This window comes from Sceloporus undulatus, chromosome 4 (genome assembly GCF_019175285.1).
Source record: "Sceloporus undulatus isolate JIND9_A2432 ecotype Alabama chromosome 4, SceUnd_v1.1, whole genome shotgun sequence".
NCBI lineage: Eukaryota > Metazoa > Chordata > Lepidosauria > Squamata > Phrynosomatidae > Sceloporus > Sceloporus undulatus.
Window position 1 is genome coordinate 173,779,835 of NC_056525.1, and position 26,279 is coordinate 173,806,113.

General features: G+C 40.4%; 1 protein-coding gene across 4 annotated transcripts in view; it reads left to right on the top strand.

Moving 5' to 3' along the window:
* Positions 1 to 2,544: 2,544 nt before the first annotated feature.
* The window catches only part of RNF182 (ring finger protein 182), a 47,011-nt gene continuing 23,276 nt past the window's right edge, over positions 2,545 to 26,279 (top strand). Inside the window, exon 1 of one of the 4 annotated variants that reach the window (XR_006103274.1) lies at positions 2,545 to 2,774. The gene's annotated coding sequence lies outside the window, so the exon portion shown is untranslated. Of the gene's footprint in view, positions 2,775 to 3,540; positions 3,644 to 4,932; positions 4,959 to 26,279 lie in introns of those variants that run through there. The other 3 variants (XM_042461320.1, XM_042461322.1, XM_042461323.1) reach the window with 3 other exon arrangements.

Sequence of the window (26,279 nt, forward strand, 5' to 3'; positions counted from 1 at the left end):
ACATTTCAATCAATCAATCAATTTGTGTTTGCCCCGCTTCTTTCCTCCTGGAATCGATCCAGTGAGAATCAGAAGCAGGTTCAAATAGGAACGAAAATCGTTTGCCCCGAATCCTGCTCTGGAGCAAACTGCAATGGGAATGAGCCCTTAGTTCTATTCTCTCAATGAGTAACAAGGTATGACAAGATTCTGATGTAGGTTAGCTCAGCGATGCTCCTAGGGTGTCCATTATGTTATCATTGTACTGAGAAACCTGGGTAACTCGCATCTTATTTTTTCCTTTTCTGTGATACATATCCAAACCCTACAGTCTTTTGCACAATGGGCTGCCTGGTTAAAACTGACTGGATTTTTAAACATGTAAGTGTAGGTGCCTTGGGAAAGTTGTCTAGCCACTAAACAATTTTCTCACTTGCTGACTAGACCACTGAGATCAGAAAAAGAATGTACTGCATTGCTAGACAAAAGAATAATCAATACTCTTGCATTATCTTCCCTATAATGATCTCTGGAGCCAGCATGGTGCAATGGTTTGGGCATTGGACTATGACACTGCAGATCAGGGTTTGAATCCCCACTCAGTCACAGAAACCCACTGGGTGACCTTGTGCAAATTATAATCTCTCAGTGTCAGAGGAAGGCAAAGGCAAACCCAGTCTGAACAAATCTTTCTAAGAAAATCCCATGATAGCTTCACTTTAGGGTTGCCGTGGAAATGAATTGAATGCACACAGCAACAACAAAAACCCTGACTACATGCACAAATGAACAGTAAAACAAGTATGGGATAAATAATCTATATAATAATCTCCCTGATGTATATGGAGTGATCTCATAAATTATGGCGCGGGACAGACCGCCAAGAAACGGCAGTCTGCTGGCACCCATTTTTGCTCCTCAGGGACGGTGCAGCCCCCAAATGGTGTGCCGCCGCTGCAGAGCAAAAAGAACCCATAATTTCCAGTTTCTTTGTGTGATGCCGCACTGACGTTGCAAGTGCACCATTGGTGCACTCGTGATGTAAGTGGCGCACATCACCATGCGGATGCTGAGCAGTGCTTACATCACAATGGCAGCGCCCAGGTACATGGGGTGTCACCATTGTTACACCGCCGCCGTATAGTAGGGTTGCGGGGCGTGCGGTTGCTCTGCCCCTGGGCAACCCTACTACATGTCCAGGCCAGTGCAAAGCGACAGTCTGGATCAGGCCTTAGATACATGCATATATGAAAATACCTGATTGAAAAGAAAAACAATGCTTAGAAAGGGAAACTGATCCATTTGTTTGCTCATGTAATTAAAAGTGTTTACCCATCAGAAACTGTTACTAGATAGTGTTGTTAGTTGTGAAGGGGCAGGGAAATATAAGGGCCAATTAAGTACTACAGCATAGGATTCTATAAATAATTTGAGGTAATTACTGGCAAAGAATTTGCCATCTGGTGCATACTACCAAATTCCACAGGTAAGGCATATCCCTTTCTTAAATTATTAAGAGTGCAGTATCTCTTGGTATAGAGTTGGTTTGAAGGTTGCACAATGAATCTGAAGACTAGGGTTCAATTCCTGCTCAAGCATAAAAAGCTCCTGGGTGACCTTGGGCAAGTCACATTCTCTCAGCCTCAGATGACAATGAAGAAACATCTGAAGAAACCTGCCATGAAAACCCTATGATAGGGTTGCCTTAGGGTTGCCATAAATCAGAAAAGGAAAAGAAAGGATAGATCAAATGACTTGATTGATTAGAATACTGAAATAATGAAATTTTATTTAAGTAACAATTATAGTTTTAGTACAAGATCAAAGAAATAGAATGTAATAATATAATTTTGATGTGTTAAAGAGCCCATACATATGTCCTAAGAGGCTGGAATGATGCATGTGTTCTAAGAGGCCGGAAACCACGCCAAAGCCATGCTTTGGTACAGCTTCTGGCCTCTTAAGATGTGTGTGTCATTTAAACAGCATACCTCCAAAGTGACCCAAAGCACCTTTATTTTGGGCTGTCTGTTCCGCGCCTATAATTCTATAGAAATATACAAGATTGCAATAGAAACATGATGATGGTGGATGGAGGGTGTTGAAGGTATAAAACATATTATGTTTTAATATGACTATTCCATAAATAAAACCCTGAAAGATAGTAGTAGTTTAATATAAAAAAATGATAAATGTATTAATGTACGTGTGATGTTGACTATATGACTTTCTTAGGAAGTAGCTGTATTATTTAGTGTTTTACATTGTATGTTGGGGATATTATGTGGTATGTCACGTATATGTCTTTTGCAGTATGAATGTTTTTAACCAATAGAAATTTATTAAAAGATGTTGTCTTGTACTGTTTTTTTAATTAATTAATTAATTAATTTAAAAAAACTTGCCCCCCTGAGTACTACTAAGTTGTGTGCAGGACCAAGCTCTGCCTTAACTAATGTGAGGAAGGGGAGACCACTTTTTGTGGAGGCCCATTAAGACTTGGAGGGCTGAGGAGGGCAGGCAGAGGAGGAGGAGGCTGGGTTACTCCTCAATGGAGGCCCAGGCTCCTCCTCAGCAGCAGGCCCAGCCCGTTCCTATGGCAACAAGGACGAGGAGGAGGAGGATGGCGCTGATGCAGAGTTTCTGCTGGCAATAGAAACAAAAGCCCGGGAGCCCAGCAATTTGGCAACCAAAAGAAAGGCTGGTGATGAGGAGGAGGAGGAGAAGGAGAAGGAGAGAAAGCACCGTCTCCTGAAGGAACCCCCGCCTGCCTGCCTGCCTGCCCTCCAGACAAGGTAGAGTGTCTGACTAGGTGCCCTTCTTGCAATCCTTCCAGCCTGACATGCATCCTTCACATTCACACGAGACACGCGGGTCAGATTTATTACTGCACCAGGATCCTCCTCATGGCTGGGGAGGAGGCTCTTTGGACAACAACAACAACCTGCTTTTAAAAATAATAAAAGTAGCATCTCTGATCCTCTCCAGATAACTGAGAGATCCACACTGGAGAATTAACCCGGTTTGGCACCGCTTTAAAGGTGTCTTGGTTCAAGACTATAGAATTCTGGGAGTTGGAGTTTGTTGTGGGGCCCACAATAGACTCCAGCTCCCAGGATTCCATAGTCTTGAGCCAGAAAAGAGTTAAAGCAGTCCCAAACTGGGTTATTTCTCCAGTGTGGATGCAGCCAGAGGGTCGAAGTTTTGGGGTGGGACGGGAGGATGATGGGGGTTGCAGTTGAATGGGAAGGGAGAAGTTCAGCCTTCAGTCCATTAGATTCAACTGAAATGGATTGGGAGGATCCATAAATTAGCATTTAGAAGGTCCAAAACACACTGCAGGAATAATCCAGTTTGAGACCGCTTTAACTGTCCGGGCTCAGTGCTAGAGAATCCTGGGAATTGTAGTTTGTTGTGGCATCTTCTCTGACAGAGAAGGCTAAAATGCCCTACAAAACTACAATTCCCAGAATTTCTTAGCATTGAGCCAGGGCAGTTAAAGCATTCTCAAAATGGATTATCTTCTGCAGTGTGTTTTGGACCTTAGCTGGAAAAGAGCTGGTTTTTGGGAGGCTCGTGGGGTGAGTACTCCAAAGGAACTGGAGGATTGTAATTCAGTGCATCAAAAAAGTGCCATGGCAAAGCTCACATTCCCTCTGATAAGGTAAGGTTGGCTCCAGTGCCATAAATCTGCTTTTATAAAATGTATTGATAACATAGAATAGGCTCTAGGCTTAGCTCCAAAACACAATGCAGAAATAATCCAGTTTGAGACTACTTTAACTGCCCTGGCTCAGTGCTAGAGAAATATATGTAGAGAGATCTTGTAGCACCTTTGAGACTGGGAAATTTAGTTTATTGTGGCACTGCTGCTCTCTGACAGAGAAGGCTCACACAACTACAGTTTCTAGAATTCCCAAACACTGAGGCAGGACAGTTAAAGCAGCCACAGACTGCATTATTTCTGCTATGTTTGTTCGACTTTAGTCTTGCTTGTTGTGGTGGTTGTTGTTGTGTGCTTTTGGCGACACTTTGCTTGTTGGGTGTGTGTGTTCCCCCACTCCTAGATTGAGATGAGAGTTTGGAAAATACACGATGTATATGCCTGCAGTCCCAGATCTAATTTATCACACGAAGGAGATTGGGAGTTTATCCCGTAAATATCCCGGGAAAATCGCATAATTACACACAATGATTTCTCATGATGTCGCACAAAACCCACCACTAAAGTGGTCACAAAGAAGCATTAGTACACATCTTCTTATTTTGGGGATCTCAGCGACAATGCGTTTCCGATATCACTTTATTTGCACAATTGCGTGTGATAATCATTTGTGCAATTACTCGCCATTTCCACTTCATTTGCAGGATGTTTTAAATGCGCTTTAATCTCTTTAATGTCGAAATCAGCCCCAGTGTGATAAACACGACTGCCCAATTTCAACCAATGTGAAACTAGAGACAGTTTTGGGCTGTTCTTCTTGTTGTTTTCCTTCAAGTAATTTCTGATTTATGGCAGATGAACCTATCATGGAGTTTCCTTGGCAAGATTTGTTCAGAGGAGGTCTGTCTCTGCCTTCCTCTGAAGCTGAGAACGTGACTTGCCCAAAGTCACCCAGTGGGTTTCATGCCATAGCTGGGAATCGAACCTCAAGTCTCCAGAGTCCTAGTCCAACTCTCATACCCCAATGCCACGCTAGCTAGGATAGACCAAACATTGGACTTTTGTTAGGATTTGTATTGTTGTATTGGTTTCAGTGGGTTTAAGTGCCACTTCATTTAGATCCAAGCTGCCATCAGATGGGTTTTCCCCCCAGGTTTGTTGGAAATAATGGAGCAAAAGGATGGCAGTGTGTGGAACCTGTGTCTTTTTATGACCTTGCCTCTTAGAAGTGTGAAAATGATCCATCTTCAATCATCCGTTTTCAGCACTGAACCTCTTGCTTGATGAGGATGACTTTCTTCCAAAAGGCTAACAGGTCATTTTACTTTCCTAGCAATGACTGTAATGCTACACTTACTGGGAACTGATACTTACGGACTTGTTCCATTTCTTTCCTTGATCTGCAGTTGTGAGGATTCATTTTTCTCGTGTCTTGAATGGATGGAGGAGATATATTAGTCTGTATATTTAAAAGTTAATGTCACAGAAGTTGGCATTTTACTGTAATGGAGGACCAACCCATTGACCCCAACACCTTTTGGACCTTTCTTCTGCATCTGGTTTGCCTTTGGTCCTTATGCAAAATATATTGTGGTTGGAAATGAATTGCATAGTCAAAAACAACAACAAAACCCAACCATAAAGATGGTTTTAAAAAGCTCAAATGTGCTGTTTATTACCCTGATTAGTGTTTGGTATTAAATATATCTTTAAATTCATTTAGAAATTTTGTTTAAAAAATAGGTTGCCTTTTAATTTGCTTCTTAATTTAAAAGGCATGAGTTCATCTTAAACATCTGTTAATTTATGACAGACTTGAAGTAACTGCTGACGGAAAATTGAAATAGCTTACTAGGTAGTTATCTATTCAGTGACAAAAAAAGAAGGCACTTACAAATATGTACAAGTTTGTAGTACAAACCATGACTGAATTAGCATGTAGTTAAACAAACATTACATTAACATTTCATCTGATAGTACACTTAACATTAACATCTCACATTGCTCCTGCGTTCTTCTTTGAAAATCCCAGAGTACTTGGAAGTGAAGTACTAAGTAGTTTGGTCTTGCTCTTTTCACTTAGGAGTTATTTCACTGCTATACGATTTAGGAAAAGGGAAAGTTTTTATTGGAGCAGAATAAAATTTTGCTAAAAATGTTGAAAGTTTTCAACAATGTGTGTCATAAATATGAGAGAAGAGAGCAGAGGACAATAGGATTGCTATTGACAAAGCTCAGCAAAGGAAACAGAATTGTGAGTACACCAACAATATTCATAGTTTGAAAATGCAGGTTGCCATTTTTTTTTCCTGGAAGAATGCTTTTATTTTTTACAGCAGTGTGATACATAACAATAATTAAAAGTTATAACATGGAAAAGCTATGACCATTTTATGAAAAATGTTTCATCTTTTGAGTTTCTGTTTGTCATAAAGCTGATAAGACCCTATCCAGCTCCTGAAAAGCTGATAATCCAATGTATACTTTTGCAATTAGGAATAAGATAAACTACGATTCTAGACATGCCTATTCAGCAGTTAGCCCCATTGTATTTAGTGAGTGTATAGCCAGGACAGTAACTTTATGGCCCTCAGATGGTATTGAACTGCAATTCCCAGCATACCTCATCACTGGCTATGCTGCCTAGGGATGCTGAACAACACCCAGAGAATGGCACATTTCTTATCCTTAGTGTATAAAATCATAGTGTAGCATGCACTGTAGTCTTCGGTTCCATGGCACTTCAATTTAAAGTAAGCGTGCATGGGATTGCAGTCTTATTGAATGAATCTTTATTAGAGTTGATACATGAGTACATTCTGCTCTACAATTGTCAATGTCCTTCCCATAACTTTATAGGAAATGAATGCTGCAATACTGAGATGTAAGAGAATAAAACACTCTTGGCAGAATTGGCTTTATGCGGTGCCATGCTGATCTCAAATAATCCTTGTCTTCCATTCTATTCTATCCTTCTATTCTATTCTTATGTAATACTTTGACACCTATTATGTCACTGAGTTAGTTGCTTAGCACAAAAGGTCGCAATGCTGCTAGACTTTTTTCTAAAATTATATTCAATAAACTATTCAATAATCTGGCAGTGAAACATCAGTTCAGTGTATGCTTTCCCCCACCCCCAAACACATATTTCTCATCTTGTGCATGATACAAATGAGAAAAGCATGTGAACCTAAAAAAACCTCAGCTTTAAAATCATATAATTTATCTTCAAAGATACATAAGAAAGCTCTCAGTTTTCCTAAGAAATGAATGGTCGCATTATGTGCTTACATAATCACTTACTCTAAAGCCCACCAAATGTAATGAGACTATTCTCAAGTGAGTGTATAAAGGCACCTGCAGAGTATATGTGTGAGAGTAATGTAAGACTTGAAGGCCCTGATCCCCACCTCCTCCTTCCCCGCAAATTTTCCGTCCTGCAGGGCAAGAAAAAGGTGAGAGGTGTGTGTGAGTGAAAGAAAGACTAAAGGAACATGACTGAGTGTGCACATATCTGTGAGCAGTGGTATGGCTGTCTGAGAGGGTGTGTAAAATGTACACATATGTTAAGTACTGAATTCATTTAAATAAAACTGTTCTAATTTGAACAATGTCATTTCCTCATAAAATGTTCAATTCTGAATATACATGAATGTGTGGATGAAAATATCCATACTAAACAAACAAAATATTTTTATTCATATACTCTATTTAGCTGGGGAGGGGAGGGGGGATGACATCTGCATGTAGTTGTAAAAGGGGTCACAAGGGTAAAAAGTTTGGCAGCCACTGATGTAGAGTAGCACCTGTGAAAGCTTTTTTGGCCTCAAATGTAGAGCTAAAGTGAGATAAAACGGAAAGAAGCAGAAGTAAACTTTTACTGGGAACATTTATGTGATTGCTTACCTATGTTTGGACCCAGAAAAATATGCAAACACACAAAGTATTGATAAGTTACTCATAACTTTCCTTTTACATTATATGTAATATCCGCACGTATAGTGAAGTACATAATTGCTAGCTAGTATCAAGAAGTATATCCATTATGCAGAATCCTACTGTATTTTTTAAAATAGAGAAATCTTGCAAAATGCACATGGTTTCTGTACTGTGCATTGTGATGTACACAATACAGTCCACTGGAATGATAAATCTGGATCTAATTTATCTCTTTGAAAACACTGTTCTAAACCCTCTTGACCCCATCAACTTTACAAGACATGAGAGTGAAGGAAGGAAGCATGTCTTTCAAAAGTTAGTAAGGAAGATGTGAGACAGCTGGTTAAAATACAGTATAATTATCTTCCTGAAGATTTGGGTCCCTGCCAGTGGTGACTTCAGATACATATAGCTACTTGTCAATGTCCCCCTTGAGATGATGAATTCATTGTTGCTATGATACACTGATGGGACTTGGCAGTCAATGTCTCATGAAAACCTCCTGTGGCCATTAAAGCCATTCCAAAGAGTATCTGCTTCTCCCCATGTATTAAGTTAATGATGAAGCAGTCACAAAATATTGGTATACACCTAAACTAAAAGGTACTTCTTAAATAGCACAGAGAATAGTCAGCCCAAATGTCCCTGTCTTAAAACACTCCTCTGTTCTCCTTTCAGGTCAAAAATTATTTGTTCCTTACTGAACCCCAAATGTGCCTTAAATTCAGTGGCATTCTGATTGCAAAAAATGATCCATATTGGGGGGAAATCTCAGTTCCCACATTTCACAAAATTAAATCTCTACATCAAGTCAATACAATATCTGGCATATTTAACAATTTGGTCTGATAAACTTAATTTTAAAAAACAGCAACCAGAGAATTTAGGATATGTACTTCTGTTTTTCTCTGGTGCTATTGGTCAGAGGAGCCTGCAAAGCAGCTGGTGTATATTGACAAAAAGCACTTTTCCCTTTTTATCCATGATTTTGTGATATAGAAATAGTTTTTGTGAGACATACCAGACCCAATAAACAGTTTTCAAAACGAGGTACACAATTTACAAATGTTTTGGTGTATGCAATTGTTCAGTCAAAGACTGGGGTGCTAAAGTGACATGAGGTGGCACCGTCATCGCAAAAATATCTAAGGGGAAAAATAAGTGTTGATATGGGCAACAAAAAACGCCTCAGAACAAGCCCTGATATAAACAAGCATAGTAAGGCTTCTAAACAGCTCAAGATAGACGACTTACTTGTTAACGAGGAAACTGAGTACTTTAACTACTCCTGCAAACTTAAATTTGGAGTTTACAATTCCAACTGCTAACAAATTCCTTGTGTTGGACAAAGAAAATGAACTTTTATCTGAACATTTAGTTTCTCTCGGGAACGAGTCGGCTGTTTCCCAGGAAGGAGTGTCCTTGGAGTTAAATGAGTCTGTGTGGGAGAAATTGATAGATACCGAGAAGAAACAATTTACTAAGCAACAATTAAATCCTCCTGACTTTGTGACAAAACAGTGTCTTCTAACAGCTCATACTGTCATCTCAATTTATGAGCGTTTAGGAAAAATTGTGCATCAGGTGGAGCTTCTCAAGCATTCTTTTGAGACTTTTACACAGAAGCAAACAGAGGTAAAAGAGGGCTCGGATTACACCAATAGAGAAACATCTAGCAAAATGGGGAATCTCACCACAAATGACTCCAGGGGCAATTTACTAGCAATTCCTAAGGAGTTGGGGAAAAGAGACTGTAGCAGGACTTTACAAGCAAATCTTTATGTTGCAAATTGCTTATAATAGAATAAACAACGGCAGATGGGGGTCAAATAGAGCTATTAGATCTTCGTTGAGCCAATTACTACAGGTACCCCCCTATGCTGTTGACATCCTTGCTGTGGAATGGCTCCCCAGTTTATCAGCTCATAAACGTATTTTGTTAACCTTTGATCAATCTACAATCCCCCTGATGTTGATGAAAATGAAGCCCTTTTTATCCAACTTTCAAATAACTTCAGAACGGGTTTTTCGAGACCAAACTATATCTCCTCTATTTCCTTACAAGCATAATAGTGGGGGGCCTACAGAGCAAAGCAAGGCCTGTTTAACAACTCCTAAAGGAACCCCCAAAGGAACCCTGTGTAAGTCTGCATTGAAGCCTGGTGTCGTTAAAATCTCTAACTCTATGACAGAGAGACAGTCCACAGAGAAGCAGATTATAGACTCAAGTAATTTAACAGTTAATGTAGAACAAAATGACTTTGCCTCTAGGGTGGACGATCTTAAAAATTTGCTGCCTACTACCAAGGACCTGGCCATACCACTGCTGAAATCAGTAACTACTGCTGAGGTCCCCGATGCTGAGAGGGCTTCAGCTAAGAGTCTTATTGACACCCTACTAACAATGAATGAAAAGGACTTTATAACTACAACTTCAATGCAGCTCTTAGAACCTAAGAGGGTTAACACTATACCCTCTCTGCAAGAATCGTTTTACAACCCGAAAGCCCCAGCTCAAACAGAATTTTCAAATACAGTGGTACCCCGGGATACGAATGCGCCGGGTTACGAATTTTTCGGGATACGAAAAAATCCCATAGGGATTTATTGCTTCGGCTTACGAAGGTTTCTTCGGGTTACGAAAAAACCGCGGCGCTATTTTCCGCCACCGGAGGGCAGCAGAGAGCTATTTTTCCATTAGCGCCTATGGGAATTCGGCTTACGAAGGTATTTCGGGTTACGAAATTAACCGCGGAACGAATTAATTTCGTAACCCGGGGTACCACTGTACTGGTGATGATATGGACTTGATTACATCAACTTGACAATTAAATCTACTATGTTGGAACATCATGGGTTGGGGAAACAAGTTCTATGATGCTGAGTTTGTAAACTATTTGCAAAACTTCAAAATTCTTTGTTTACAAGAGACATGAGCCCTCGAAACTAATCTGCCATCTCTCCATGGATTTCAAGCATTTTCTGTCCCTGCAGTTAAAGCCTGTACAAGAGGTCGTGGTAGTGGCAGACTCACAATATTTACCTCAGTTGATTTGGACGCTGAGATTCAACCAATAACTAGTGCATTTCCGCAATGTATACAAGTGCTGATCATTAAGTGCAAGCATTTTGGTTCCTTAATCTGTATAAATATCTATTTTCCGCCTAACTTATCAAAGAATGTAGGTCCTAATAGTATTTGGGATGGTTTATCTGAAACCCTATCCTCTTTGGAGAACCAATATCCCTCCATAAAGATTTTACTTTGTGGAGATTTTAATGCCAAAATTGGAAATGATTTAAGGCAAGTGGAGAGTACTAATCATGGGCCGATTGCTCATGTCATTCCTGTCCCTAGGGTTTCTCAAGATATAACCATCAACAAATCTGGTTGAAAGCTAATAGAAGTTCTTTCTTTACACGGATTGCAATGTCTTAATGGAACCCATTATGATCTGAGTCCGGGCTCTTATACTTATGTCACCAACAGGGGAGCAAGTACGATAGATTACATAATAGCATCTGCAAACTTGGTACCTGATATTTGTAGATTTGAAGTTGTTAACCGAGCCGAAAGTGACCATTTCCCACTGACATTACTATTCAACTTTGGGCCGCTTTATTCTCCAGGTATTCTTCAAAATTTAAATGGAATTCATATGGGAGAACAGGGAATACGATGGTCAATCAATCTGAGCACCTCAATCTCCCAGATGTTGGAGAGTATTACCTTTAAGACCTTAAAATCAGCTATTCTAAACTCCAATTCAGATATTTTAGATGTTTTTCAAATTATTATTCAAAAGCTTAGGCCCAAGTTGGTGAGTAACAAACAGTTTAATCCTAATAAAGTAGTAATTAACAGATGGTTTGATCAGGAATGCCGAAGTGCTCGGAAAGCACTGATGGATTGCTCTCGACAGGTACTTAAAAATAATGATAATATTTCCCCTGACATCCTAGTTTCTATTAGGTTATCTTATAAGGCACTTCTAAAACAGAAAAAAGATTCATATACTGTATTGGAACATAATGGAAACAACTAGCACAAGCCGTTATAGAAAAAAATGAAAAGCAGTTTTGGGACATCACTGCTTCTGGCATGAACATGATCAGACCGGTTATTGTTGGGCATATTACACTGCAGCAATGGCATAGCCATTTTAGTAAACTTTATGGAGATACATATGCAGAGCAGCACTCTTCTATTGCATTAAAAACCACTTGTTTGCCTTTCTGGCCCCCGGTCTCAGAGTCCGAGATAAAAAAGCTGATGGCAGCCCTTGCATTGAATAAAGCCCCAGGAGAAAATATGATGCCCCCAGAAATATTCAAAAAATTCTCTGAATGGTGGGCTCCAGTTTTGGCTAAGGTCTTCACCCAAATTAATAACACAGGGATAATCCCAATAGGCTGGAAACAGAGTGTAGTTATACCTTTATACAAGAAGGGTGATAAACAAGATCCCAACAATTATCGGCCCATAAGCCTTTTGGATGTTGATTCTAAGCTATACAGTAAATATCTGTTAAACAGATTAGAGGAATGGGAATCAAGTAATCAGATTATTTACCCTGAACAAGCTGGATTCAGGGAAGGCCAGAGTACTATCGATCACTGCTTGACTCTCTATTTCTCAGCACAACAAGGAATCAAGGGCCCCACAAAACACCTATTTGTCGCTTTTATTGATTTAGCAGCAGCTTTTGATTCAATTGATAGAAACCTGTTATGATATAAATTGGCCAATATCAATATGGATAATCGCTTATTGTTTCTAATTAAGGAACTTTACACCAATACAACAGCAAGGATAAGAGTTGGTACCTCTGGTTCATTAACCGACCCTATTCTCACTAATAAAGGAGTCAAACAAGGATGCCTTCTGGCACCCTCACTTTTTAATCTATACTTGAATGACATCATTCCAGCACTTTCAGGCCCAGAATTTTTTCCACCCACACTTGGGTCTGTTATATGCTGACGATGTGGTTTTGATCTCACTTACACGTATAGGTTTGAGAAGGTTAATTTCTAAACTTGAGGTTTTTTGTTCTAAAGAAAAGCTCGCTATCAATTATAACAAAAACAAAGGTGATGGTGTTTGGGAAAAGACACTCTGATTTTCGTTGCTCTATTAATGGTCATCAAATCGAACAATGCCGAGAATTTAAGTATCTTGGAATTTATTTTACAGAAAACCTCTCCTGGAAACCCCACATTGAAGCTACTAGAACAACGGCTGTGAGATCTATTGGAGCAATCCTTAGATTTTACAATCAGGCTGGGGGTCATCTGGTTCAATCAATCAGTCTTTATTAATGCTTAAGCCAAAGGCCATTTGCATGATAAAATATAAAACCAATGACAGCAATTCAGAATTATAAAATATTCCATCAAATAACATCCAAATTTAATACATAATATGCTTCCAGTCAATTAAATAAAACAACGTTAAAAAACCACTTCAAGGTTTAGATAAGATCATCCACCTAACAATCGTTAAAACGTTAAAAAAAACAACTTCAAAGTTTAGATAAGGTCATCCCCCTGACAATCAACTGCAATGTCTGCTATTACCCTTGCCCGAATTTTGATTGCTGCTGAGGCAAACAGTGAAACCTTATAAGTTACCTTAGAATCAATATCAGACAAGAGATAATAAATCTTTTTGGAAATGGTATTAGACTGTAAATTGGACAGAATAGATCCCATAAATTTAGTTCTTGGACCAGTATATAGTGAGCAAAAAAACAAATAATGAGGCAAATCCTCGATTTCTGGGGCTCCACATATACATATACGTGAATCCTTAGGTGTATGTGAATATCTGCCATCAATCATGGCTGAGGGCATTGTTTGAAAGCAAAGAGCTGTAAAAGCCTGTCTAAGCTTTAGAAATGTAAGATTCCCTAAGTAAACAGCCATCTGATGGTCCAATTCCCAATTGGTCAAACTGGAGGCCATCCAGAATACATTTCTCAGGAAATTGCTCCTACTCCCACCCGGCACGCCTGCAGCCTTGGTTGGCCTCCCTTCCATTACAGCTCGCATTCATTTTACAGTGGTACCCCGGGATACGAATTACCCAGCTTACGAATTTTTCGGGATACGAAAAAATCCCATAGGGATTTATTGTTTCGGCTTACGAAGGTTTTTTCGGGTTACGAAAAAACCTCGGCGCTATTTTCCGCCACCGGAGGGCAGCAGAGAGCTATTTTTTCCATTAGCGCCTATGGCAATTCAGGTTACGAAGGTTTTTCGGGTTACGAAATTAGCCGCGGAACGAATTAATTTCGTAACCCGAGGTACCACTGTACTTTACTTAATTACTGGAGATCTGTTAAAGATTCTACGGTTAAGGTTTTTCCTAAGTTGTGTTTTCAATATTTACCAAGCTGCAAAGTCTGGAGCTCAAGACACCAGAGGCTGCTTGAATCATATCCTGCTCTAATTGAAAATTCTTCCAATTGGAATTCAAGAGAGAAGCTCCGTGAATATATTTTTAACCATGATGTGCATCTGGATAGACTGGCTATTAACAATTCGAAATTTTCCAAATGGTTTAGATTATATAAATTGGGTCATCTGGTTGCACCAGCTCTAAAAATATTTCAGAGTAAAGTTATAGCCCAGATCCTTTATGGTGCTGCTGTGTGTGGATGGGATGACTCACAATTGGACAAACTGGAGACACTCCAGAATACATTTCTTAAGAAATTGCTTGCATTTCCACCCGGGGCACCAGCAGCTTTGGTTCGGGCAGAGGTTGGTCTCCCTTCAATCAGAGCTCGAGCCCATTTTATTTTATTTAATTACTGGAGATCTGTAAATGTCTCTTTGGTTAAGGTTTTTCCTAGGTTGTGTTTCCAACATTTACCAAACTGCAAAGTCTGGAGATTAAGATATCATAGGTTGCTGGAATCATGTCCTGCTCTAATTGAAAATCCCTCTATCTGGAACTCAAGAGAGAAGCTTCGTGAATACATTTTAACCATGGTGTGTATCTGGATAGACAGGCTATCAATAATTCAAAATTCTCTAAATGGTTTAGATTATATAAACTGGACCATCAGATGGCCATCTATCTAGGAAAGCTTACATTTCCAAAGCTTAGGCAGGCTTTTACAGCTCTCCGTTTTCAAACAATGCCATCAGCCATGATTGATGGCAGATATTCACACACACCTAAGGCCTCCCGCTTATGTATCTGCGGGGCACCAGAAATCGAGGACCTGCCCCATTATCTGCTTTTCTGCTCACTTTATATTGACCCAAGGACCAAATTTTTGGGATCTATCTTGTCCAATTTACAGTCTAATGCTATTACTGGAAAGATTTTTTATCTCCTGTCGGATATTGATACCAAGGTAACCTATAAGGTGTCATTGTTTACCTCAGCAGCAATCAAAATTCGGGCTAGAGTCATAGCAGACATTGCAGTTGATTGCCATGGGGACGATCTTATCTAATCCATCAAGTTGTTTTTAATTATGTTTTAATCGTTTGGAATTGTCTTTTTAAATCTAAAGTATAAGATTCGGATTTTAATTATTTAATTAACTGATGTAGTATTTTGTAATACTGAAATTTTGTGATTGGTTTTAAATATATATTATGCGAATGGCCTTTGACTTAAGCATTAATAAACTTATATATATAGTGAGTGTTGATCCCGCAAATTAAAAGGTGACCACCAGTGGGTCCTTTATGTTTGTTCGGCCTAAAGGAGAAACCCAAGTCTGAAAAGGCTAAAGATACTCAATAATATAAGCCACCTCTGAACTGCAAATAAGTGGGACTGAAAGATTTTAAATAAAGCTCTTTTTTTAGGGCAGGACCTGAGCTATTCAGTTTTAATAGACTAAGTTGGCATGGGCAGTCCAACCCAATAAGCAGCACAGGTGATTGTACAATTGGACCAGGAAGTTCAGAGATAAACTAGAAAGCTTCAAAAGTAAAAGGCTGTTTGCTATACCCAACCATCTGGGGCAGGTGTATACCTCATTCTGCACAATGTTGGCAGTTGCACATCCTTTCACATATAGAATACAGGAATGGGAATTGAAAAAGAAAAGTCTTGGTAAAACACCAGCAACAACATAAAACTAGAATAGAAATAGAAATAGTTACACTATTTTTGTCCTAGTTTAGCAGTATAGTTTGTGCTAGCAAGTGTTTTAGGGCAGTGGCCTGTTACCTCTCTGTGAAAGTACTCTAGGTTTCTGAAGTATTTTTCCCACACAGAGCCAGTGTGGTATAGTGGTTTGAGTTTTGGGACTTGTAACAAGTACCAGAAGACTTCCAATTTTGTGGCATGTGTGTGTACCCCTCTATGATTCTAAATATACCCTATATAGCAGCCATAAGCCTCAAAGTGTCAGGCCACATAGCCCCGAGCCTCAGAAATCAGATCACGCAGGCAGTTGGGAGTTGTGATAAGGGGGCAATTAACACTTTCCAGGTCAGGAAGGCTAGGCAATTAATCAACAGGATGTTTGGCACCCCAATCCAGAGGATGCCCATTTATAGTCACAATTCCCACTTCAGAGACCTCTATCTTGAGTAACCATTCCCATGCAGATTCGGACCTTTGATGTGGAAGATGTGGTCTTTGTCCCAGGCTAGATTTTCTCAGTATAAGATCCCAAAATTCCTTTGTCCCCCGGGTTAGTTTGGACTTTAGGCTGACTCCACGCCACTCTGAATTCCGCTAGTTCTGGCTCGCTGCCGTTTCCCCAAAATCTTCCAACGGCTAAGTCCCATGCCCAACCATCCATGAGCGACTACATCTTTGATAATTATCACAGTTACTGGAGCCTTTAAATCTATTCCCTTGCTCACCTCTTTATTTCTCAGCTCTTGTGCGAGTGGGTGTGTGCATGCGCATTTGTGTGTATTTTCCCCTTAAATATAGTTCATAAAGAGAGTTTTGCTTCTGTAATCTTTGTCTCTATACCTTGGTATACAGGTGGAAAGATCCCAGGGCTGCTTGTAACTCAGCCCATTTATTGAGCTAAATTAATATTCCCCTAGACCTCACAGTTACAGAGTATGACTGGAGACCAGCGTTCAAATCCCTGCTCAGCCATGGAAACCCACTAGGCAACCTTGGGCAAATAACATTCTCTCAGCTTCAAAGGAAGGCAAAGGCAAACCCCTCTGAACAAATCTTGCCAAGAAAACCCCATCACCTAAGGGTTGCCATAAGTCAGGCACACAACAGCAAGAGGAACTGTCCAAAAATGTATTGAGTTTCACATTGGGGCTCAACAAACCGCCCCAATTCCTAGCCGGATCAGGGTTGCAGCAACCTCATGCCACAGCCTCAATCCAGCCTTTCAAGGGCAGCATAGGTGTGGCAGCACAACTGTATGGCACTCCTTTGGCGCTGCATCATCTGGATGCAGTGCCAGAGGTGTGGCATGATGTTGTGTGCCATCTGGAGCGGTTTCAGGGCGCCTGGGGGTGGACTTTGGCATGTGTCGTGAGGACGCTATGCCCTAACTCTGCCCCCAGGCCGGCCTTTCAGGCTGTAAAGGGCGATTAGTTGAAATTGGGCATTAGATCTGGGACTGCAACCATATATTGTATATTTTCCAAACACTCATATCCCTCAAGGAGTGGGGGAATACCCCCCAAAGCAATTAAACAACTGAGAGAATCATACTGCTGATCTGAAGGCTACACTTTACAGTCTCCTCCCAGAGGCTTTGCCAGATGTACAGTGACAAAAAGTAAAAACTGAATCCTGTGAAAACGGGGGAGTAAACCTCTAGGGTAGACAGACAGCTTCTTATTACTGCTCTGTGACAGCTCTTTGGAAGGGGGTGAGTTAAAGCCATTGTGTGAATTGTCCTTGTATGCAGCATGTGGTATTTAGTGTAACAAATGTAAAGAGAAACATCTGTGAGCACTAAGCAAAGCAGTGCTGTAGAGCTGTGTGTTGTCTTCAGAACTCTGGTATTGTGAATGAATTTGAGGTTGTGATAAATTTACTAAGTGTCACTCCAAAACATTTTGTTACATGAGGTGGCACAGCAAATGGCACCCTCTTCATCCTTTTCAAAGTGCACAGTGTCCAAGCTCAGCAATATTATTGTGACACATGAGGCAGAAAATCCCATAAGCATTTCTCCCAATCTCTAGTAAATTATTGTAAACAAACAGTAAATAACCAAAAGTCTCTTGCCGTTTTTTGATACCCAGAGTCTGCTGTCTAAGTGATCATTTCACTCTGCCTGGTATTAGGACCATCCTGTGGTTGAGATTTTATAGAAATCCAATTATTGTAAGTCTGAAGTCACTGAAGTGGCAGCAGTGCATTATGCTTGATATGAACAAAAGTCAATTTTCCTAACACTGTGGGAGGAGAGCAGGACTTTACATTACTGCAGTCATAAACCTCTTCCTTCCCCTGACATGTGGCTGCTCACGTTTCCATGTTATTACTCTCTAGTCACCATTTACAGTCTGCTTATTACATTGCCATTTGGTGGCATAGACTGATCAGCTGTTCCATGACAAGGTGCTGTATTGATAGCCCTGTCTTTGAGTAGAGGTAGGTTTGACCTTATTTTGAGCTGTTTGTACCTTCAGCACTTGAGTGACAAGTTGACATTTAATTAGTGAAACTTCCCTTATTATTCTGTTTATATGCTACAAAAAGCTGCATTAGTTTGTTACCCCATTGAAGGCACAGGAGTCCTGCCAGAAAAAGAAGTCTTTGTAAAAAAAAAAAAATCCTAAGGAAGGAGTTGCTTCTGGACTCTAAATATTTAAATATGTGTTATGTTGAAAGGTAATTAAATTTATTGCTTCTTTTGAAACCATGTTGTTTATATATACACACACATATCATGTTTAGACTAAATTTAGGCATTAATCCATTTTTGGCTCTAAATTTAGACTTGTTTTGGGGCACAGTCATGCACAGAAAGAGGCCATTGCATCTCAATGATTGTGAGTCACTGCTGTCTTCTTGTTAAAAGGCTATCAATAAGAGAGTGCAAGAAGACTTTTTAGATCTTTCCCCTCACTTTATCAGTTATCTCTTTAATACATTTTCAACAGATAATTATAGATACTGTCCACTATAAGTCCTAATGTGGTTTTCCAAATATTGACTTCCATATACAGTGTTTGTTAAGGCATGAGGAACTGTGTGATGGAAGGAGCTTTAGATAAGTGTATGTGAGAATGCATAAAATAAATGTTTATTGGACAGTTTCAGAAACTTTCCACCTGATTCACCTGTAAATTAAAATGTACCTATATACCTGTTAATGTATTTCATGTCTCTCAATCCTTGTGGGCCAGTACTATTTCAGGGTTGCTGCATAATTTCACACATTTTGAAGCCAAGCCCTCCCTCCAGTCCATCTGCCTTGGTCCAGGCCTCGGAGGTAGAGAGGAACTGCTGGACCTCTTACCCTTTCCCTCCACCACTCTCTTCTCCTTCTGTGTCATGTCTTTTTAGATTGTAAGCCCGAGGGCAGGGAACCATCTAACTAAAAAGATTGCATGTACAGCGCTGTGTAAATTTACAGCGCTTCATAAATAAAGGTTAATAATAATAATAATAACAATAACAACAACAACAACAACAACATGGTGGCAGATGTGACATATTTATTTATATTCAGATCAACAGCACCAGAAGAAAATACACATCACCCTTAACCATCTAGTAGTTACCTGTAACAGAAAGACTGGTTAGCAATACTTTTGTCAATACTTCCTGATTTCTGTCTTTGTTTTTCTCTCTGACTTGCTTTTATTCATAATTGTATTTTTGTATTCTGACTTGCTTTTATTCATAATTGTATTTTTGGTTAAAAAAACAGTCTGCAAAAGAAGGTCCTATGTTCAGTTAATTATCAAACTGTAAAACCTAAAGCCAGGGTAGATGGAGATGATGGAGGGAGTTTTGAAATTTGATATATGCAGGCTGGGAACCAGAAAGATGTGATAGACTGACCAAGAGTGTCCTTATGAGGCTGGGGTGTTAAACACTGTTGTAATATTTGTAGTGTGTCAGGAGGACAGTGTCTCTGTTCAATCCACTATTAAGGAACTGAAGTTGGTGGATATATAGTATTCCAGTTCAGCTGTTCCACTTTCCAATCTTCCTTTGTAGTTTGTTTGTTTGTTTGTTCAAGAACTGCTGGATTGTTTGCCCAATGTACAGTGCTCAAGGGTAGAGGTTACAGACCACTCGGAAGCTCGCTGTGAAGATGTTGCACGGCATTTTGCAGATAAAGTCGCTCAGATCCGCTCCGACTTGGATGCTACAGTTGATACAGTGTCAGTGGATGTAACCTTGGTTCCTATCAGTCCAGTGTTAATGGATACTTTTCAACTTGTGCAGCCTGATGATGTGGACAGGATCCTTAGAGAGGTAAAAGCCACCACATATATCTTGAACCCTTGTCCTTCGTGGCTTGTGAAACAGGCCAGAGGAGGACTGGCTGAATGGGTAAAGAAGGTAATCAATGCTTCCTTACAACAAGGCAGAATTCCATCCTGCCTAAAGGAGGCTGTTGTGAGGCCTCTGTTAAAAGAGTCATCCTTGGATCCCACAATAATGAAAAACTATCGGCCAGTGTCTAACCTACCATTTCTGGGCAAGGTTTTGGAATGTGTGGTGGCTTCCCAACTCCAGGGATTTCTGGATGAAACAGATTATCTAGATCCATTTCAATCTGGTTTCAGCCCTGGCTATGGAACAGAGACAGCGTTTATCGCCTTGGTGGATGACCTGTGCAGGGAACTGGACAGAGGGAGTGTGTCCCTGTTGGTTCTCCTGGACCTCTCAGCGGCTTTTGATACCATCGATCATGGTATCTTTCTAGACTGCCTCTCTGGGATGGGGCTTGGAGGTACTGTTCTACAGTGGCTCCATTCCTTCCTGGAGGGGCGAACTCAGAAGGTGGTACTGAGGAACTCCTGTTTGACCTCCTGGCCATTGACCTGTGGGTTCCCTCAAGGTTCTGTGTTGTTCCCTATGCTGTTTAACATGTACATGAAACCGCTGGGAGAGGTTATCCGGAGTTTTGGGGTGTGGTGTCATCAATATACAGATGACACTCAACTCTACTACTCCTTCCCACCTCAATCCAAGGAGGCTGTCCTGGCCCTAAACCAGTGTCTGTCTTCAGTAATGGACTGGATGAGGGCAAACAAGTTGAAACCTAATCCAGACAAGACAGAGGTGCTCCTGGTCAGTCGGAAGGCAGTTCGGGGAATAGGGATCCAGCCTGTGTTAGAATGGGTCACACTCCCCTTGAAGACACAGTTCGGGTGTACTCTTGGACTCAGCTTTGAACCAGGAGGCCCAGGTCTCTGCTGTGACCAGGAGTGCTTTCGCACATTTAAAACTTGTACGCCAGCTGTGCCTGTTCCTTGAGAAGCCAGATTTGGCCACGGTAATACATGCGTTGGTTACATCCAGTTTGGACTACTCTAATGGGCTCTACATGAGGCTGCCTTTGAAAAGTGTTCGGAAAATTCAGCTGATTTAAAGAGCTGCTACCAGGCTATTAACAGGGGCAGATTACAGAAACCATACAATGCCCCTGTTGAAACAGCTTCAATGGCTGCCAGTTTGTTTCCAGGCACAATTCAAGGTCCTGGTTATTACCTACAAAGCCCTGCATGGCTCAGGTCCACACTATTTGGCAGACCGTTTCTCCTGGTATGAACCGGCCCGGACTCTAAGATCCTCTGGGGAAGCCCTTCTCTCTGTCCCAACATCATCACAAACATGGTTGGTGGGGACATGAGAGAGGGCCTTCTCGGTGGCTGCCCCTAGACTCTGGAACTCTCTGCCCAGGGAGATCAGAATGGCTCCCTCCTTGATGGCCTTCTGCTGGCAGGTGAAGACCTACCTGTTCACACAGGCATTTAGGGAATTATTATAAGGACAGGCTAGGATGTTCGATGTTGGACCAGTTTAAAAGTTCTTTTCAATGTACTTTTTATTTTATTGTACTTTTTTTTAATACTGTGAAGCCACTCTGAGTCCCAGTCCTGGGAAAAGGGCGGGATACAAATAAATAAATAAATAAATAAATAAAGGCACTGTTGACAGAGGATGGGATATATCACATTAGAGGATGAGCAAGTGAAAGTGCCTCTGTTATTGTGGGTTGTATGATTAGGACCTGTGATGACATTTCCTGAGTAGATGTGTGAACAGAGATGGCATCTGGATTTGTGGCAGGGTCTTGTAGCCACTGTGTTGTGTGTCCTCTGTAAGTAAGTAACTGTTTGAGATTGGAATTACTTGTCTGTAGGCAAGTAAAGGCCTGCCACCAAGAGCCTTTGAGAGGGCAGTGTTATTGTCCAGAATAGGATGTAGTTCAGTGGTGATACATCTGAGTGGTGTCAGTTGGGAGCTCCTATGCAACCACTAGTGGAACTCTGTAATTTTCTGTCTTCAGTCTGTTCTGCAGTAGATTGGTCCTGGGTACAAATCTTGTCTTGTTGATTTGTTGTTGTTTTTTACTTCACATGGTGGGAACTGTAGCTTGAGAAATACTTGTAGTTCCATGAGTTTAGTATCCTGTTCTGTGGGTCTGAGCAGATGTGATTGTATCAGAGAGCTCGGCTATAAACTATGGATTTGGTACTGTAGTGTGTTGAGGACAAGTAAGTACATGTATCAGTCAGTGGGTTTGATGTATCCACCTTTATAATACAGCTACATAAAAGATTGTTGAATAAACCCTTATACGCTGCAATTTGCTATGAGATTTTAGACGATAAGCCACTTTGAATCTCAGTTCTGAGGGGAAAGCAGGGTACAAATAAATATAATAATAATAATAATAATAATAATAATAATAATAATAATAATGAGTTGTATGCCTTTTAGAGTGCACAAACCAATGAAATAACTATAAGTTCCAAACAGAAAATTTGGGGACAGAGCTCTTTGGGATATAATACATGCTATTATAAAAGACTTAAATGGTTCATTTAGATGATACTGGATTGCAGACTCTTTCAGACTTGATAACCTGCCAAAAGAACTGCTACAATTGATGAATTCAAAAAGACTTCTCTGATCTCTTGTCTGTCTTGCCAGCTCATTCCAGAATATGAAAGGGAGCACTGTTTTGTATAGTGCATCCAACAATGCAGGATGCTGGTCAAATAAACAGGACATCCTTCTAATATCTTATTGATATTAAAAAGCAGAGTGACAACCTCAGAGCCAAATTTAGCACTGTTTGACATTAGCATGCATTGTAAACTATTGCTGTGCCTCATCCGATGTGAGGTAGACCACTGACACCAATGAAATGTAGTCTGATCCTTCTCCAAATCCTCCATCAGGTTATTATTGTAGATCATTGCTGGTAGGAAGGAGAATGATAGATATTATGTCTCAAATGTCATCTGCATTTACAGAAAACAATATACTGCATGCCCGCACCATACGCAGACTGCCATACAGTATGTGGACTTGACGTCATGCAAGTGGCGAGCTCCCATTAAATAAATGGAGCTGCGTGGCACACAGGAGTGCACTACCATTGAAAACAGCAGGACTTAAGGGCCTGTGGTATTTCTTTTACACAAAGGTGTGTGTGTCCAGAATGGATCCTCCATGTAAATCAAGGTTCCAATGTAGTTTATTGTTTTTTGTTTTTTGTTTTTTTGTTTTTTGTTTTGTTTTGTTTTTACTGATTTAGAATATCAATTGGCCTCTGCCATTTGATGCTGCGTTGGAGGAAGAGAATCCAACACATTTTGTTGTTCATATAAAACCAGTGGCTGCTTGTGCACTTTCAAGTTACAGTCGGCCCTTGGTATCCACACAGGATCAATTCCGGATCCACCCTTGGATACCAAAATCTGCAGATGTTCAAGTCCCATTGTCCTCCATGGTGGCACGGGGACAATAGGACTTTGCTGCCCCGGACACCCAAAACCTGCCTTGCCACTCTCACTGTGGTGGATAGCAGGGGGTTGCCTCCTCCTCCTCTGCCTCTTCCCTCTGCTGTTCTTCCCTCCGCCAGCTCAAGTCATAGGAGAAAGGGACATCCTTTTCCTGTCCTTTTCTAGTCCTTTCATCTGATCACATAAAAGACTATCATACAACATCATGCTAATGTAGTCATTATCCTGTCAGTGAATTGTAATTGTCCATGTTTGCGCAAAAGGCTATCATACAACAGCACGTTTATCCCATCATTATCCCTGTCAGTGAAGTGGAATTGTCCTGTCATTTTCTGTTATTGAAAAGTGACAGAACAATTGCACTTCATTTACAGGATAAGCACGATGTGTGTGTAAGTCTTTAGCGGGATCACACAATAAGGACAGGAGCGATCCACTTTGCTCCCCTTCTTTGTCTCCCTGTCTTATAAACCCCATAGTCCAGTGCTCAAATCACTACACCATGCTGACTTTCAAAAAGGCATTATTCTCTATTGTTTTCAAGTGTTTCCTATTCCTCTTCTACTAGTCAAATGGCATGCAGTGGGTCCACATTCCCTGGCTCTGCTCTCAGAATGAATTCTTCTTAGAGTGTCTTCTATCATACATTTTGCTTGGGGAGATGTCTGTGTTAAAAAAAAAAGTATATTCCTCATCTGACATTCCATTCCTGGTTCAGAAGTGAAGGAACCCATGCCTCAATCACATTTTGTTGTAGGAACTAACATTTTTACAGTAATTAACGAACTGAGGCACTGAGGACCACATTGCAAACATATGATGGCTAATGGAGCACACCAAGGAATTCCAAAAGAAAATCAGCATGTGCTTTATAGACTACAGTATAGCAAAATCTTTGACTGCATAGAGCATAAAAGGCTACGGAATACCCTCAAAGACATGGGAGTGCCAACACATTTGATAGTCCTGATGTGGAATCTGTACTCAGGCTACTGTCAGACAGAACATTGAGAAACAGAATGATTCCCAATTGGCAAAGAAGTCAGACAAGGCTGCATCTTATCACCTTACCTGTTCAACTTATATGCAGAATGTATGGACAGGAGGCTGCCATAATGACGGCAGCAGCAAGTTCTAGGGTTCCAAACCGTGCGGTTGCTGCACAGTTTGGAACCCTAGAATCAGCAGCACCATGCCACTTCATGCCCATCTGTACCAGGCCTTGGATACAGAAGAAGGAGGAGTGAAAATAGGAGGAAGGAATATCAACAATCTAAGTTGCACAGACAACACCATAATACTAGCAGAAAATATTCCTGACCTGGAACACCTACTAAAGAAGAACAAAGAAGAAAGTGCAAAGACAGGATTACTGCTGAAGATAAAGAAAACAAAAATAATAAAACCCCTGCGAATCTACACAAATTCACCCTAGACAATGAAGAAATAGAAATAGTAAAATAGTTCTCATACCTGGGTTCAAACATTGATAGGAACGGAGAGTGCAGCCAGGAAATCAGAAGAAGATTAAGAATGGGGAGGGCAGCTATGAAAGAACTAGAAAAGACCATAAAATGCTAAGATGTGCAACTGAGCACAAAAGTTAGAAGCCATTGTATCCCCTATTACCATGTATGGATGTGAGAGCTGGACAGTTAAGAAAGAAGATAGTAAGTAAATCAATTCATTTGAGATGTGGTCCTGGAGGAGAGCACTGAGGATTAAACAAATGGGTCCTGGAACAAGTCAAGCATGAAATCTCCCTAGATGCCAAGATGACTAAACTGAGACTGTCATACTTTGGTCACATCATGAAAAGGCACAGCTCATTGGAAGAAACAATAATGCTAGGAAAGGTGGAGGGAAGTAGAAAGAGGAAGACGACATGCTAGATGGATGGAGTCTATTAAGGAGGTCACTGGTATCATTTTTCAGAACTAAATAAAGCAATGGAAGACAGGGAATCTTGGAGATGTCTCATCTGCAGGGTTATCATAAGTCAAGATCAACTTGAGGGCAGTTAACAACAACAACAAAAATAAAACAATTAGCGTAGAAGTTGTAACTGGATAACTCACCATTTCTTTTTACATCATTTTGCCATCTTTCCAATATGGGTCTTTTTCAGTGCTGCTGAACTTGCATGAAGTCTGCTTGGTGTTCCTTTTTCTTTCTTTTTAAAATCTTCAGTATTCTCCTAAGGCACTTCCAAGTGTCTTTTAATTTTTGTTGGACACATATTTTATCTTTTAAAATCACATATTGATGCCCTATTTATAGAAAATCCAGGACCAGTTTTGTTAGTCAATGAGATCTGAACTGTACAGTTTCCTTCAGCTTTCTTTTGTAACTGTAGATGCTGAGCCTTCTACAGTTCAGGGCCTTTGTAAATCGTGTTGAAATAAAATTTATAAAAATTTTTAAAAAAACATGTTGTTGTCCAGTAAACATTTTGGACCAATGACTGTTTTAATAGTGGAATTGCACCTATCGTGTCTGGTTTAAAATATTGGCGGTTCTATTATTATTCCTAAAATTCTTTATAGATCAACCTTACACTGCTCCCTCGGGTTACGAAATTAATTCGTTCCGCGGCCGCTTTCGTAACCCGAAAAGCCTTCGTAAGCCGAATTGCCATAGGCGCTAATGGGGAAAAGCCGCGTTTCGTGCGAAAAAGTGCCGAAAAGCACCAAAAAATTTTTTCGTAACCCGAAACAACATTCGTAACCCGGAACAATTATTTCCAATGGGATTTTTTCGTATCCCGGAAATTTCGTAACCTGGG